At 46.3% G+C, this 11,179-nt stretch overlaps 1 long non-coding RNA gene across 2 annotated transcripts in view; it reads left to right on the forward strand.

Annotated features, from left to right (window-relative positions):
* LOC114812112 overlaps positions 1-9,971 on the forward strand; it is an 86,937-nt gene extending 76,966 nt beyond the window's left edge. The window contains exons 2-3 of one of the 2 annotated variants that reach the window (XR_003759766.1): positions 6,294-6,417; positions 9,718-9,971. This is a non-coding gene — a long non-coding RNA (uncharacterized LOC114812112). The remainder of the gene's footprint in view (positions 1-6,293; positions 6,418-9,717) is intronic. The other variant, XR_003759767.1, reaches the window with a different exon arrangement.
* The last annotated feature ends 1,208 nt before the right edge of the window (positions 9,972-11,179 follow it).

Consider the following 11,179-nt stretch of genomic DNA (forward strand, 5'->3'; position numbering starts at 1 on the left):
TAAACACAGTTCCTGTCCCACCCAGGGCTCACAGTCTTAATCCCCATTTTACGCCTGAGGTAGCTGAGACCCGGAGAAGCGATTGCCCAAGCTCACACAGCAGACAGTTGGCCGAGCCGGGATTAGAACCCAGGTCCTTCTGACTCCCAGGCCCGGACTCTATCTGCTAGGTCACGCTGCTTCTGTGGTCTCCCAAGCGATTAGTACATTGCTCCGCACACGGTAAGCACTCAATAGAGACTATTTATTGGAGAAGGCAGAGTGCTTGGAGATGGGCCATTCTGCAGCTAATCGTGGGGAATCCGATCTCAGGCTGGGTTGAGTCACCGGGTCTGCGGGTTTTCAGGCAAAGTGCTGGGTTTGTGTCCAAAGCAGCATTAAGCTACTGTAATAATAATGATAAGAGCAGTGGTATTAATTAAGCACTTATTTGTGCTGAGCACTGTACTGAGGTAGATATAAGATAATCAGAGGAGACCCTGACCTATATGAGACTCAGCGTCATGGTAGGTGGGAGAACCATTATCGATTCCACATTTTACAGACGATGAAGCTGAGGTGGAAAGAAGCGGAGTGATTTGCCCAAAGTCACAGGGTTGGCAAGTGGCAGAGCTGGGATTCGAACCCAGGTCCTCTGACTCTGATGCCTGAGAGTATATCCAGGGTCCTACTGCTACCTATGACTCAGGTAAGGACTTTCTTAGAGGAACAGCTTGATCTGGTGGGAAGAGCATAGGCCTGGGAGTCAGAAGGAGCTGAGTTCTAATCCTGTCTTGGCCACTCACCTGCGGTGTGACCTTGGACAAGTCAATTCACTTCTCTGGGCCTCAGTTCCCTCTTCTGTAAAATGGGGATTAAGAGTGTGAGCCCCACGTGGGACAGGGACTGTGTCCAACCTGATTAGCTTGTATCTATTCCAGTGCTTAGAAAGTGCTTGGAACATAGTAAGCTCTTAATGAGTACCATCATTATTATTATTATTATTATTGTTATTTGGGACCAGATTATCTTGTATCTACTCCAGATCATCTTATATCTACTTAGTACAGTGCTTGGCACATAGTAAACGCTTAACAAATCATTGGTATCATGATCATCATCGATGAGCGTACCCAGATGTGTCCCTTTAATAATAATAAAAATAATAGTCGTACTTTTTAAGCGGTCGCTATGTACCAAGCACTGTCCTGAGTGCTGGGTAGATACATGACGATCAGGTTGGACCCAGTCCCTTTCCCACATGGGGCTCACAGTCTTAATCCCCATTTTACCACTGAGGTAACTGAGACCCAGAGAAGTGAGGTGATTTGCCCAAGGTCACACAGCAGACAAGTGGCAAAGCCTTCTGACTCCCAGGCCCGTGCTCTTTCCACTACACCGCGCTGCTTCTTTAGTCAGTCCTAGGTACCGAATGCATAGCGTGTGCAGAGCACCGCACTAATCGCTTGGGAGAGCCGCCGCATTCCCTGCTCGTAACGAGCTTACGCCGTGCTGACGTCGCGCTGTGACTCTGAGATCTGGGGTGCCCGATGGAACAGGTAGCACCCAGGTTTCAGAGAGCCACTCCTCTGAGGCTCAAAGAAATCCATGCTCGTCTTCCCCATGGGATGGAGAGCTCTCTGAATTAGGGGAGTTCTTCCCATCCGGACTGCACCAGCTTATTCTTTAACCATACGTAGGTAGCTTATATATTATTTATCTGATCAATCGATGGTATTTATTGAGCATTTACTGTACGCAGAGCACACAGTGAATTGGCCTAATGGATAAAGTGCAGGCCTAAGAGTGAGAGGACCAAGGATTCTAATCCCGGTTCTGCCACTTTCCTTTCATTCGTTCATTCCACCATATTTGTTGAGCGCTTACTGTGTGAAGAACACTATACTAAGCGCTTCCGAAGTACAGTTTGGCAACAGAGACAATCCCTACCCAATAACGGGCTCACGGTCTAGAAGGGGGGAGACAGACAACAAAACAAGTGAACAGGCATCGATGGCATCGGTATAAATAAATAGAATTATAGGTACATGCACACCATTAATAAAATAAATAGAATAATAAATATGTACATATATACACCAGTGCTGTGGGGCAGGGAGGGGGGTAGAGCAGAGGGAGGGTTTCGGGGCGATGGGAAGGGGAGGAGGAACCAAGAAAAAGGGGGGCTCAGTCTGGAAAGACCTCCTGTTGGGTGACCTTCGGCAAGTCACTTAATTTTCGTGTGTCTCAGTTTCATCATCTATAAAAGGGGAATAAAATACTTCTCCCTCTGTGAGCTCGCTGCGGGGCAGGGACTATGTCCAATCTGATTATTTTGTATCCTTCCCAGTGCTTTGCACGTGGTAAACAAACACTCGATAAATGCTATCGTGGTGGTGATGATGATGATGATGCCGATGCATCTTGCACTTGGGTTTCATCGGACTCACTTGTTACCTCCCTGATGGTTTCAAGTGGTCTCACCGAATCCGGCCTTGACTTCCACCTCGCAGATGGTTGGGCTTCGCCGTATTCTTAATTAAAATAGCTGAGCACAGTGCAATGGAAGTGACAGCTAAGTTCCTGGGGTCAAAAATAGATCTTCGAAACATGTCATATTTTTGGACGGAAACCTTAGTGTGAAACCAGCCCCGCCCTTGTCCGCTGACATGGAATTTGCCTCTCTACCAGATGGCCGTGTCGATCATCCAGGAACCTGCGGCCCGGCCCCTCTTGCCCCGCTCCGCTCTGCTCCCAGGATGTCCTGGGCACCTCCGGGCGTGTGCCGCATCGTCTATCTCACAGCCGACCTCTTGCCCACGTCCCGCTTCGGGTCTCGAATGCCCTCCGTCTTCATATCTGACAGATGATCACTCTCCCCAACCTTCAGAGCCTTAATGAAAGCACATCTCCTCCAAGGGGCCTTCCCTGACTAAGCCTCTTTTTCCTTTTCTCTCATTCCCTTCTGCGCTGCCTTGACTTGCTCCCTTTATTCATCCCCCACTCCCAGCCCCACAGCATTTATGCCTTTATCTGTCATTTATTTATATATATTAACGTCTGTCTCCCACTCTGGACTATCAGCTCATTGTGGGCAGGGAATGTGTCTGTTCTGTTATTTCAGTGTACTCTCCCAAGTGCTTAGTACAGTGCTCTGCACACAGTAAGCGCTCAGGAAATGCTGCTCGTTGTGGGCGGGGATTGTCACTCTTTATGGTTGTATTTTCAGAGGCGCTTAGTACAGTGCTCTGCACACAGTAAGCGCTTAATAAATATGACTGAACTGAATGAATGAATGCTGCCAGGAGTTAGCTGCCCCTCCTCTGTCTCACGCCAGACGGAGTCGCAACTCCAGCGTGGCTCAGTGGAAAGAGCACGGGCTTTGGAGTCAGAGGTCATGAGTGCGAATCCCGGCTCTGCCACTTGTCAGCTGTGTGACTGTGGGCAAGTCACTTCACTTCTCTGGGCCTCAGTTACCTCATCTGTCAAATGGGGATGAAGACTGAGAGCCCCACGTGGGACAACCTGATTCCCCTGTGTCTACCCCAGAGCTTAGAACAGTGCTCTGCACACAGTAAGCGCTTAACAAATACCAACATTATTATTATTGTGATCGCCTCCCCCACCCCACTGCAGCTCCCAGGGATCTCCGCCTCCTCGGTCAATCAGCCATATTTATTGAACGCTTACTATGTACGGAGCACTGTACTAAGCTCTTGGGAGAGTGGAATACGACAGTGTAACAGATAAATTCTCTGCCCGCAACAAGCTTACGGTCTAAAGGGTACAGAATCAAGTGCACGGGTAATGCAGAAGGCTGAGGGAGTAGGGGAAATGATGGCTTGGTCAGACATCTTGGAGGAGATGTGACTTGTAATAACGCTTTGAAGGTGGGGAGATTGGTATATAATGATAATTATGGTATTTTCTGAGCACTTACTATGTGCAAAGCGCTGTTCAAAGCAGTGGGGTAGATACAGCGTAATCAGGTCGGACACAGTCCCTGCCCCACATGGGGCTCACATTCTCAATCCCTATTTTACAGATGACGTTGCTATGGCACAGAGATGCCAGGCACCGTAATAATAATGACGATGTATTTGTTAAGCGCTTACTGTGTGCCGAGAACTCTTCTAAGTGCTGGGGGACTGCGCTAAGCTCTGGATCACTGTAAAGGTCATTATAACAGAAATATTGGGATTCTTCAGGCTCCTAGTGTTCCCTTATATTTCCCCTATAATTTCTGACCCACAGGAAGGTTGGCCAGAGCTAATGAAAGTGTTGAGTGCCTGTAAAAAGTTTTGCCGGCCTGCAGATCTTTTGAACCTGCTGGCAAACTGTCGAAGGAGAAAAGGAAAGCGTTCTCAAATAGCTGAAGATGATAAATCTGTCAAAGAGATGGGTCCATCAAAAAAACAGGAAGGGAGAATGGAAGCGAGCACTTTTTGGAACCACTCAGTTATGAGTTGAAATTCCAGAAATTCAGAAAGGCGATTTGGTAAGCCAGGCCCTGCACACTACATCCCTGTTTCCTTTTTCACTCCTGGCCCACCCCCCGCCTCCACAGCAATTCCCCCTCAACGTCTCACTCCCAGCCAACTCATCCACACTCTCCACTCTATCCCCTCTTTTGGCCCACCCTATACCCCACTCTGAATGCTCTCTAGACTGTAAGCTCGTCGTGGGCAGGGAATGTGTCTGTTTATTGTTACATCGTACTCTGCCAAGCCCTTAGCACCATGCTCTGTACATAGTAAGTGCTCAGTAAATACGATTGAATGAATGAATGCCCAAGATCACACAGCAGACAGGTGGTGGAGCCAGGATTAGAACCCATGACCTTTTGCCTACCAGGCCTGTGCTCTATCCTCTAGACCATGCTGCTTCTCCATGAGGGGGAGGGAGTTTTTATGGTATCTGTGAAGTGTTTACCATGTGTCAAGCACTATATGATAATCAAGTTGGACACCTCCCCTTCACATCCTGTCTCATCTTGCTTCTCTCTTTCTATAACCCAGCCCGCACATCTAGCTCCTTTAATGCCAACCTTCTCACTGTGCCTCCATCTCGCCTATCTCGCCACTCTCCCCTGGCCCACGTCCCGCCCCTGGCCTGGAATGCCCGTCCTCCTCACATCTGACGGTGACTCTCCCCCTCTTCAAAGCCTTATTGAAGGCCCATCTCCTCCCAGAGCCCTCCCCAGACTGAGCCCCACTTTTCCTCATCTTCCACTCCCTTCTGCGTCTCCCCGACTTGCTCCCTTTTCTCTTTCCCACTCCCAGCCCCACACCACTTAGGTACCTATGTGTAATTAATTTATCTGTGTTGATGTCTGTCTGCCCCTTCTAGACTGAAAGCTCGTTGTGGGCAGGGAATGTGTCTGTTTATTGTTGTGCGGTACTCTCTCAAGCTCTGATTACAGTGCTCTACACATGCTAAGCGCTTAATAAATGCAACTGGATGTGGATCAATCCATCGGATTACTGCTCTCTCCATCGTCAAAGTCCTACTAAAATCACATCTCCAGGAAGCCGTCTCTGGCTCGCCTCTCATCTCTCCACCTTATTTCCCCAACGATTACGTCTCCTGTACGTCTGAACCCACCCCCATAAGCCCTGAGATAATAAACCCCACTCACTCTGCCCACGGCACTTACATTCCTTTCTTTAAACTCCATTGCCTCCCATAACTTGTAATTTATTTTAGTGTCTGTCTTTAACCATCTCTTTTTTAACTAGTGCCTTCCTAGAAGGCAGGAATCATCCCTCTTAAGTCTATTAAACTCTCCTAAGTTATTAGTACAGAGCTCCTAGTACTTTCTTTCTTTCACTCATTCATTCAATACTTATTGAGCTCTTACCATGTGTCAAGCACTGCACTGAGCATTTGAGAGAGTGCAATAAAAGAATAAACAGATACATTCCCTGCCCACCACGAGTTTGCAGTCTAGAGATGAGCTTACAGTCTAAGCGTTCTGCACAGAGTAGGCATTCAATAAATGTTAATGAAAATTGGAGGGAGTTGCCGCTTTTTTTAATGATACTTATTAAGCGCTACTATGTGCCATGCACTTTTCCGAACACTGGAGTAGATACAAAGTAATCAGGTTAGAAACAGTCCCTGTCCCCTATGGAGCTCAAAGTCTTAATCACCATTTTGCAGATGAAGTGACAGAGGCACAGAGAAGTGAAACGACTTGCTCGAGGTCACACAGCAGATAAGTAGCAGAGCTGGGATTAGAATCCAGGTCCTTCTGACTCCCAAGCCCGTGCTGTATCCACTAGACCATCCTGCCTCTCTGCTTGTTTTCCCAGCAGTCGACTCACCCAGTCCTTTCCAGCCATTCTACCGCGGGCGAGGACGTGGATAAATTCTGGGTGACCCTGCTTTCCATTTGAGATATGCCCTGGGCGAGGACACACGAGTGCTTGACACACGGTAAGTGCTCAATAAGTATGATTGAATGAATGAGTGAAAGAAAGAAAGTACTGGGAGCTCCGTCCTAATAACCTGGAGAGTTTAATAGACTTAAGAGGGATGATTCCTGCCTTCTAGGAAGACACTAGTGGCCTAGTGGGAAGAGCACGGGCCTGGAAGTCAGAGGACCTCAACTCTAATCCCGACTCCTCCACTTGTCCGCTGTGTGACCTTAGGCAAATCACTTCACTCCTCTGGGCCTCAGTTACCTCATCAGTAAAATGGGGATAGAGACTGTGAACCCCACGTGGGACATGGACTGTGTCCAACTTAGTTATCTTGTATCTTGTCTTATGCCGTCGAGTCGTCTCCGACCCGTTGTGACGCCCTGGACACGTCTCTCCCAAAACGCCACACCTCCATCTGCAATCATTCTGGTAGTGGATCCACAGAGTTTTCTCGGTAAAAATACGCAGGTTTTTTACCACTGTCTCCTTCCGTGCGGTAAACTTGAGTCTCCTCCCTCGACTCTCTCCCATGCCGCTGCTGAGCACGGGTGAGTTTTGACTTGTAGCAGATGGTCTTCCACTCGCTAGCCGCTGCCCGAGCTAAGAATGGAACGGACGGGCCTCTGCTTGACTCTCCCTCCCGTAGTCGAGACTGGTAGAGGACTGGAAACTCCCCAAGTGCCACCCTGAGAGGGGATCTCGTATCTAGCCCATCATTAATGTCACATAGCAAGCACTTACCACACACCATTTAGAAAAAAAAAAAAGACACGGGGAAAGGCAGGGAGGAGCCTGGACCTTCTTCTGTCTCACCGAGGTCTACAGAAGTGCCCTCTCCGCATTAATTCTAAAAACCATCCTAGGGTGAAAGTACAGCAGTCGGTTTACTTCCTGAAAAACAACTTCCACATTTGGACCAAAATTCAGCAGTTAGGATATTCTGAAATTGGGCAAAATTTGCGAAATACACTGGATGAGCAAAAGAGAACCTTTCTAGTGATTCTGCCCCATTGGAACTATGAGATGATAATCTCGGGGTGAGACATAATTTCAGCACTTATAACAGCATCCAACACCAAGGATCCTGTCAGGCTTCTGTTATTTAAAAATCTTCCCGAGCATATCATTGTGGTTTAAATTTTGGACAGTCCCCAGTTTTTACCTTGCTCTACTCCATAAGACGGGAAAGTGCTGAATGGAAGTTCATTATAAATCTAACATAAATTCAGCGACGTTACTCCAGCTATCTCGTTCTGACCCAGTACAGTTGGAAATTGGCAGTTGGATTGATCGATCAGGGCTCTCGAAGAGATTTTCATCGGCTCAGTGGCAAGAGCCCGGGCTTTGGAGTCAGAGGTCATGGGTTCGAATGCCGCCTCTGCCACTTGTCAGTTGTGTGACTGTGGGCAAGTCACTTCACTTCCCTGTGCCTCAGATACCTCATCTGTAAAATGGGCTTGAAGACTGTGAGCCCCTCATGGGACAACCTGAAACCCCTGTGTCTACCCCAGCGCTTAGAACAGTGCTCTGCACGTAGTGAACGCTTAACAAATACCAACATTATTATTTTCATCCTTAGTGACAAATAACTTGGGAGCGGTGTGGCCTACTAGAAAGAGCATGGACCTGGGAGTCGGGGGACCTGGGTGACCTTGGATGAGCCATATTAATTCTCTGTGACTCAGTTTCCTCATCTTCAAAGTGGGAAGTCAATGTGTTCTCCCTCTTATTTTAGACTGTTAACCCCACAGGGGAACTGATGATCTTGTATCTATCCTAACGCTTAGAACAGTGCTTGGCACATAGCAAGTACTTAACCAGTAAAATACTTCAATTATTATTATTATTGTTACTATAACTTGCTTTCTTCCTACCGCCTGATTTTCCCTCAGCCCTTCATTTCCCATTACTGCCCTGTCGAAAATGGAGTATCCTCAAGCCAGGTTTCCTTCCTCCAATCTTCATGGGATTAGCAGTCCTAGCTAATAGTAATGTGAAGCATTTGTTAAGGGTTTACTTTGTGCCAAACACTGTACTAAACACTGAAGTAGATCCAATCAGATTATGCACTTTCTCTGTCAAAAAAAAGGATCTCACAATCTAAGGGGAAGGGAGAACGGGTATTTAAGCCCCATTTTACAGATGGGAAAACTGAACAACAGAGAAGTTAAGTGACTTGTGCAAGGTTATTCAGCCGGAAAGTGGTGGAGTGGGGATGAATGAATGAATGAATGAATGAATGAATTATGGTATTTGTTAAGTGCTTACTATGTGTCAGGAGAAGCAGTGTGGCTCAGTGGAAAGAGGACGGGTTTGGGAGTCAGAAGACGTGGGTTCTAATCCCTGCTCTGCCACTTGTCTGCTGTATGACCTTTGGCAAGCCACTTAACTTCTCTGCGTCTCAGTTATCTCATCAGTGAAATGGGGATTAAGACTGTGAGCCCCAGGAGGGACAACCTGAAGCCCTTGTTTCTACCCCAGCACTAAGAACAATGCTTGGCACATAGTAAGCGCTTAACAAATACCATTATTATTATTATCATTATTATTATTATTATTATTAAACGCTGGGCACTGTACTAAGAACCCAGGTCTCATGTCCCTCCCTCCCTCCTGTGCTTAAGCTCGTTATAGTCAGGGAACATGTCTACTAATTCTACTGTAGTGTACTCTCCCAAGCGCTTAGTACAGTGCTCAGAACGTAGTAAGCATTCAATAAATACCACTGATGGATTGATTTCCACTTAGTCCATGCTGCTTCCAGGTACAGGCAATCTCTTTTCCCCCTCTATCTTTAGCTTGGTAGTAGCTGTGACGGAAGGTATAAACTGGGAAAAGATGACACTAGGTTCTCGTTCATGGAGGTGTGAGGACAAGGAGTCCTTAAGGACAAAAGTCACAGGGGAACCATCTCTTCTGCATGATCATTACAGTGGCTTATTTATTCATTCATTCAATCGTATTTATTGAGCGCTTACTTTGTGCAGAGCACTGTACTGAGCACTTGGAATGTACAATTCAGCAACAGAGACAACCCCTGCCCAACAACGGGCTCACAGTCTAAAAGGGGGAGACAGCAAAACAAAACAAAATGAAAAATGTATAAAATTCCAGGGTCTCAAGGGATAGGGACCACGAGAAATTTGTTCTGTGCCAACCCCTGCCCTCCAGGAAGGTGATAATAATGACAATAATAATAAAAATAATAATTCTGTACACTGGTGACCAGACATGCAATTTTTAATTGGTGATTTCTCAGAAGATATTACCACTGAACTTTTTTTCAATCTTGTGCCTATCTTTTCGACTGCAGCCCGGAAATAGCGTGAAGACGGAGATGGATGATGGAAAATTCAGCTGAGGAGAGCTAGCATATGTGCATATACTAGTGATATATACATATATCGATTAGCGGTAAAGATCTGTTATTTGTCAAGGACTGAAACAGCTGGTTGGATATTTCTTATTTATGCCTAAATAACATATGCTATATATGCTGGAGATGTATATTTCCGGAAATTAGGCTGGAACTTACATTTAGTCTTCTGTCAATTTCACGGAAATAAAACCTTGGACTGGAACTCTTCCAGGAGTATTTGTAAGATGAGTTGATGTGAATATCTCAACAGCATCTCTCTTGGCTCTTTTCAGAATATTCTTCTAGGAGATAGTGAAGGGAATAGGTCTGCATACGTGAAAAATAAGCAAACTGTAGTTGATTTTAAAGACAGGTTGGACCCTAGATTTTGAGCCAGTCCTTCATGAGACTAAAGGTTTTCCTTTGGCAACACAAAACATGAGGATGCCATTCCCTCCCCACAGGCCAAGGGGACAGAGGACCTGGATTCTAATGCAAGTTCTTGCCACTTTGCTGTGTGACCTGGGGCAAGTCACTTCACTCCTCTGTGCCTCAGTTTTCTCATCTCTAAAATGAGTTTGCAACACCTGTTCTCCCTTCTTTTTGGACTGTGAGCCCCATGGAGGGACAGGGAGAGTACAATGCAACAGAACTGGTAGACACATATGCAACTCAGAAATACAACCATTATGGTTTGATCCTTCCCCCAGGTCACAGCCACCCCACGAAACATACAACCCGAGGATACAGTTGTAGTTATTTAAACCTCGACATTCCAGTGCATTATTGCAGGTTTCCAAAATTGGTAGCCCATTTGACTTCAATTCAAAGGACTCTTCAGGTTTAGAAGCAGTGTGGCCTAATGGAAGGAGCCCTGGTCCAGGAGTAGTCAGAGGCCCTGGGTTCTAATCTCAACTCTGGCTCTTGTCTGCCATGTGACCTTGGGCAAGTCACTTCACTTCTCGGTGCGTCAGTTACCTCATCCGTTAAAGGGGGATTAAGATTGTGAGGCCAAGTTGGAACATGGGCTGTGTCCTAACTGGGTAGCTTGGATCTACCCCCAAATTTAGTATGGTGGCTGGCATATAGTAAGAGCTTAACAAATACCATTGAAAAAAGAAAACAAAAGTTAAGGCTTTCCATCACTTGCTAATACGGTGAGATTCAAAGACAAAAAAGAAAAATTCTTATATTATGTTTAAAGAAACTAGATGGATTTATAAAAATAACTGGGGAAGGATCCTTATGTAGAGAGGAATTTGAAAGTGTGAAGGGGTGTTGGGAATAATAATAATAGTTGTGGTTTTTGTTAAGTGCTTACTATGTGGTAAATACTCTCCTAAGCCCTGGAGTAGATAGAATCTGATCAGATCCCTTCCCTGTGTCGGTTTGGGGCTTACATTTTAACGGGGAGGGA

The sequence above is a fragment of the Ornithorhynchus anatinus genome, chromosome 1, assembly GCF_004115215.2.
Source record: "Ornithorhynchus anatinus isolate Pmale09 chromosome 1, mOrnAna1.pri.v4, whole genome shotgun sequence".
Classification (NCBI taxonomy): domain Eukaryota; kingdom Metazoa; phylum Chordata; class Mammalia; order Monotremata; family Ornithorhynchidae; genus Ornithorhynchus; species Ornithorhynchus anatinus.